Source organism: Podarcis cretensis (assembly GCF_951804945.1).
Source record: "Podarcis cretensis genome assembly, chromosome: 8".
In the NCBI taxonomy this organism is placed as follows: domain Eukaryota; kingdom Metazoa; phylum Chordata; class Lepidosauria; order Squamata; family Lacertidae; genus Podarcis; species Podarcis cretensis.
In genome coordinates, this window is record NC_137177.1 from 27,148,116 (window position 1) to 27,154,875 (window position 6,760).

Below are 6,760 nucleotides of genomic sequence, written 5' to 3' on the forward strand. Positions count from 1 at the left end.
GCTGCACTACAGAACGGTCCCCCTATCACTGCTCCTTTAAGGTCTGTGGTGTTTGTTAGTCCTTCAGCCACAAGACAAGGGCAGCCCAGTTTGAGTGCACGGTCCCTCGAGAGCTATGTTCATAATAGCTCCCCTTCCCTTGTAAGGCTGTAGAAAACCTACTCTCAGAAAAAAGCCCAAAGCAGAGTACAGCAGAGCAAGTGGCTTGATAGAATGAAGGATGACCTTAATCTCCATCTCCTTGGTGTCAGCCGGGGTCATTGCATAGCTCTGTTCCCTCACCAGGTGTGGTCAAATACAGAGGAAGGGAGCATAGCCAGGCTTTCTTGCTTATGGGTAGCAGCAGAACAGGAGCAGGCAATTTTTTCCAGCCAGAGGCCCACACTCCCTTGCATGTACGACCCAGCACATCCACACACACTTCCACTCACACACTTCTACAAACACATACATAAGAACTATGGGCAACAAGTGGAAGCAGTTGGAAACCGCCTTCAATTTTAACCTGAAGATTGCCACCTGTCCAGTTTTAATTTTAATTTGTTTGAATTAATTGTGGGACATATCTTAATTTATTGATTGCTTGTTTTTATGCATTGTCTTACTTGTACGATGTTAGCCGCTCTGAGCCTGGCTTTGGCCGGGGAGGGCGGGATATAAATAAAATTTATTATTATTATTATTATTATTATTATTATTATTATTATTATTATTGCCAAGGGGGAGCAGGGGGGAGCGTCTCTCCCCCACCCAAGTAAAACAATAGAAATACTTAACAAACTGACCAATCACGTCAGTTCTTCCCCCTGACAAAAGTCTTACCCCCTCTTACAAAAATCCTGGCAACGCCCATGATAAGAACATAAGAAGAGCCTGCTGGATCAGTCCCATGGCTTATCCAGACCAGCATCTTGTTCTCACATTGGCCAACCAGATGTCTGTGGGGAAACACGCAAGCAGGATTGGAGCACAAACGCACTCTCCCCTGCTGTGGTTCCCAGGAACTGGAATTGGAATAACCATCATGGCTGGTAGCCTCTGATAGCCCTCTCCTCCATAATGCTGATTCCAAGCTCACTTCAGGTCCCTGAATGACGTCTCCCTGCAGTTTCAAATAAAAGTTTAAAAGCATGAGAGACAAGATTGAAACCTGTGGGATTCCCTAGGAGAGAGGGTTGGACATGGAATACAATTGCAATACAGTGGTACCTTAATCCATTCCGGAAGTCCGTTCTTAAACCAAAGCGTTCTTAAACCAAGGCACACTTTCCCATAGCAGCGGGGGACTCAATTTACAAATGGAACACACTCAACAGGAAGCGAAACATGTTCTGCATCCAAGGCAAAGTTCACAAACCAAAACACCCACTTCCAGGTTTGCAGCATTCTTTATCCAAGTTGTTCATAAACTAAGCTGTTCTTAAACCAAGGTACCACTGTAAATACATGAAGCTTATTCACTGGGTAGCTCTGAGTGAGAGGATTAACTTAGTTTACAAGCACTGTTCAATCAAACCAGTGCTGTGCTGCTCTGCTTTTTACACTGTCGGGGGGGGGGGTTTACGAATAGCAATTTTACCACCTTTTTCAAGCACCCATCCTACACCCAAGAGGCACACAGGGAGAGTTTTCCTGTTCAAAACCTGCTTTGTCTCCTCCCCAGGGCCAGCCTGACCAAGACATTTTGCCACTAGAGAAAATGAACAGAAAATGGCACCCACAAGAATCATAGTTTATTAAGGGTGTGTGTGTGTGTGTGTGTGTGTGTGTGTGTGTAAAACACAGGGAAAAGTCACACCCCTCCTTTGCCTTCTGCCTCCTATGCAGCCCCACCAGCAACAAGCGGTGTCAGGAGCTGTGGTAGCAGCAGGCAAACCCATTGTCCAGCTCTGGGTAGAGACAATGCTAAGGGCTAGCACAGGCAAGCCAGTGGCTGAGGATGGCAGGAGGGGTGGCGGCTGGGGCCTGTGTACCCCATCTGTGCCTCCTCCACCCTGTGGTAGCCTCTGTGGCGAAGCCATGGCCGCAGCAACTGGGGGTGCCGTCAGACCTAAGGCCTGCCCATGTGGGTGGCAGCAAGATCATTGCTGTGCTACCCCCGAAGTTCCTTCAGAAATGGGTGACAATGTGCTGCAAAGCAAATTCAGCAAGGGAAACCGGAATTCAATAAAATATTTATCCCTCCACTCCATATGGGGCATATCTCAGAATGAGAGGAACTGAAAAATCTTTACATAGCTTGCAGATAATATCTGTTCTCCAGCCCACATACAGCTCATCCCCCAGACAATGCAATGCTGGAATGATGTTATTATGGCTATGAGATAAGGCCTTGCCGGTGCCTACAGTTTTAGGGTGACGTAAGCTTCGCTTTTGGCCCAGTGTGACTTCATTCCATTATTTGACCTTCACAGACACTTCTGAACGTTCTCTTCTTTTCCGATGACAGCTGCGCTTGATGCATCTGAGCAAAATAAAGGTAAAATGCAAAGTTTGCAGCAGTATTTGTCCCTTCCAGAGACTGACTAACTATCACTTGTGGCATGGTGCCAGGAAAGAAAGCTTAGAGCTCTAGTAATTTGTTTTATTTGTTCTAATTCACTATTACATTTGTGAGTTGCTCTACATACACAAAATGTGTCAAAACCATTTAACAAGATAAACAAGAGAACTTAAAGACCACCTTCATCTCTACACACCCTCTTGGATGTGGAGACCAGCAGAGGGGGCCCTCTTGGTAGTTCCTATGCCTTCAGAGGTTGTAGGGTTGGTGGCTTGGGAGAGGGTCTTCCTGGTGGAAGCCCCTAAGTTGTGGAACTTCCTCCCCACTGAGGCACATCAGGCTCCTTCATCATACAGCTGCTGGTGAATGCTGAAAATGCATCTCTTTACTCTGGCTTGAGACGCTTGAGGTGTTTATTCTTCCCAAACTTTTCTTTTTTTTTTTAATGAATATTTATTAGCATTTTTAAAAACAAGACAAAAACAAAAATAGACAAAAAGTAACAAAAAATACAAAAATCCAAAACTTACAAACAATTAAAAACACATAAAATTTCAATTACTTATTTTCATTTAACTTGTTTCTCAGACCTCCTCACACCTCCCCTTCTTGTATTCCAATTTAAATTGTTAGCTTAGCAAGTCCTTATTGCTTATTTCTCAACTTTAACTTAATAAATTATTTTAACATGTTGTTATTTCACTTTTCCTCTTTCTTCCATATTCTCAATTTATTTTTGCAAACCTTATTTTCATTTAATTTAAACCATTTTAAAAACCAATTTTTAGTTATCCAAACTTAAACATCAATATTTATACATCATCGCTCATTCTTAAACATTTTTCTAAGGTCGACCAAAATTTCCCTTCCACGGCTTTCCCCATTTTCATACAAATAGCAAAACAAAGATAAAAACAGAACAAATTATAATTATATACCCTTTGAATTCCCAAACTCCACCCTCCCCCTTCCCGGTTTCAGTCCCCAACATCCATCAGTCCCAATATACTGTTTAGCCTGGAGATCTCACATCCAAGGCTTTTAATTCTCTCTCAGTTCCTCTCTGCCGGTCTTTTTGATAGTCCTTAATGTTGAACCCCAAATCTCGGAGAGGCTCCGGCCCAACAGGATCCATATTTCTTCCCGCCAGTCCTCCATATTTAAAAGTAATATCAGGCTCCTTCATCATACAGCTGCTGGTGAATGCTGAAAATGCATCTCTTTACTCTGGCTTGAGACGCTTGAGGTGTTTATTCTTCCCAAACTTTTCATCCCAAATCCACCTTTGTGTTTTAATATGTTACGGTTTTAATTTTTTTGATTTTTTAATAATAAGGCTAATCATGATACAGGATTTGCTTATTTCATTTTTTTATATTTATGAGCTGGGTAAAATTTAATCTGTTTTAATTTTGAAATTATGATATATATTTTTAAAGTATTCAAAATGGCTTGTTTTTTTAAAAAAAGAAAACATCAAGTAACTCTTGACCAAACAAGGCAAACTGTCCTGAGTGCATAACAAAACATTACGCGCTAATACAGAATCTGGTTCAAAGGACTGGCTTTGCTGTTTGTGTTATGACTTCCAAAAGAACATGCCGACACAAGGAAGGAGGAGGACAGATTGCTTTCTGACCTTGGGTAAGAAACCAGCTGGATTTTGAGCAAGATGAATGAGACACGTCGACATAGGAATGAAAGCTCAATATATTATATTTTCTTGTGTTGCTACTTAAGAATGCAGAAGATCCCTGCTGGATCAGGTGAAGCTTCTATCTGGGGTTGGGAAGCTATGGCCCTCCAGATACTGTTGGACCCCAACTCCCATCAGCCTCCGCTAGCATGGCCAAGGGCTGGGCCTGATAGGAACTAGAGTCCAACAATATCTAGAGAGTCACACAGTTCCCCCAACCCTGACTTTATGATAGTGGGGGTGTAAGATAAGCCATTTTTGGCTTACAACAGGGAGACAAAGGCTCCTGGTAAGCCCATGAGCAGGTATTCATTTGTCCAATTCCTGTTTAAGGCCATCTAAGAAAAAGGCCTTCACTACATCTTGTGGCAATGAGTTCCACAAGTTAGCAATGTGCTGTGTGAAGTTCTTACTTCTCTCTGCCCTGAATCTACTGTTATGTTCTGCTATGTTCTGTTCTGCTATGGGAGCAGAATAATTTCTCTCTCCCCATATCATTTTAGAAACCTCTATTTTAGATTGTCATATTTCAAAAAGTGAAAATCTGGACACAAACCTAATATACACACACAGGTCATCTTCTTCTTTTTTCTAGGTTAAAAAGCCCTCAACTCTTGAGCATTCCAGTTGCTTTTCTTCCCAGCACTTTCCTAACTGTCTATTGTCCTTTTGAGATAGGGTGACCAGATCTTCACATTGCATCCCAAATGTGGCCCAACCAATGACTGGATAATAATAATAATAATAATTTATTATTTATATCCCGCCCATCTGGCTGGGCCTTCCCAGCCACTCTGGGCGGCTTCCATAAAAACCAAAAATACAGTAAAAATGACTTAGTCATCAGGAATCATGGACTCACCTTTTTAATTCCTGTCTATTTCCTGATGACCCCTAGGATAGAAGTTGGCGTTTTCATGCAGCTGCACACTAGATTTTTTATAATGAACATAGTCCACCATGTTCTGCAGCTATCAAATGTTGAGCATCAGTTGAGAAGAGTGGAAGGTGAGAATGGAACACCCTGATTCAGCCTCTTATGGTCTATGCCACAGGCCAGGGGTGAGGAACCTCAAGCCTGGGAGCCAAATGCAGCCCTCCAGTTCTCTCTATCTGGTCCTTGAGACTCTCCCTAGGCCACACCCCCTTTCTCTAGGCCACACCCATCACCAACCCTACTTCACACCTTCCATGAATGATTTTGCCTGGCTGAAATTGATTGATTGCATTTATATCCCACCTTTTCTCCAATGAGTTCAAGGCGGTGTCCATACTTGCCCTCCTCATTTATTCCCCAAAACCACCCCGTGATGTGGGCTAGGCTGAGAGGCAGTGACTGGCCCAAGGTCATCCAGGGAGCTTCATGACTGAGTGGGGAGCTGAATCCTGGTCTCCCAGGTCCTAGTCCAACGCTCTAACCATGATGTATCCATGGTGTATCATGCCTCTCAGTTGCCCGGATGGAGGACAGAGGTGGAATCTACACACATATAAAAACGTGAAAATGCTTTTTAAAAAAATGTTCTGAAAAGTACCAGTATATTGAATCTCCCATAGCTCACCATCGCCATCTAGTGTCACATTTGTATAATGCACTTTACATCACACTTAAAGCATTTTATTTGCAGCTGTGTAGCTGAGTCCAGACAGAAGCATGTGGGTGTAGAAATTAGCCTATTGTACAAAGCTTAGATATACTGTACGGCTGTTCCTTTACCTCCTTTTCCTTCTGGCCCTGCCAAACAGATATGCAGCCTTCAGAACCCAGACAGGAGTGCAGACCTTGGTCTGAAAAAGCGCCCCCCCCCTCCAGTCCCCTACGATAGGGGATCACAATCCACCATTGAAATGAATGGGGCTTCTGCATGATGCAGCTCAGATTTATTTCCAGGCTGCCTGACTGGTGATGCTCTTTGTGTGACAGACCTGTGAGTGCACATCACAGCCCTCAAGCTACTCTGGGAAGCAGCTGTCTTACCCAGGAGAGTCAACGAATGAGCCGGACTACAGCATACAATAATAAAAAATAGGCACATGTATCTTGGGATCCAGTTTTGAGTCGCCCCTGTACCAAAAAAGCTTCTTTACTCTTGATGCCAAGTTAACATGGAGGCTCCATACCAAAGCTTTCACATTTGGGCCCGTTTTAATGTTGCAATCTTATGAGTCAGAGTATTTCTGATTACGGCCTGTGACCAAAACTTAAGATAGATAAAGGTGAAGGGACCCCTGACCATTAGGTCCAGTCATGGCCGACTCCGGGGTTGCGGCGCTCATTTCGCTTTATTGGCCGAGGGAGCCGGGGTACAGCTTCCGGGTCATGTGGCCAGCATGACTAAGCCGCTTCTGGCGAACCAGAGCAGCGCAGGGAAACACCATTTACCTTCCCGCCGGAGTGGTACCTATTTATCTACTTGCACTTTGACGTGCTTTCGAACTGCTAGGTTGGCAGGAGCAGGGACCGAGCAACGGGAGCTCACCCCGTCGAGGGGTTTCAAACCACCGACCTTCTGACTGGCAAGTCCTAGGCTCTGTGGTTTAACCCACAGCGCCACAGGGCC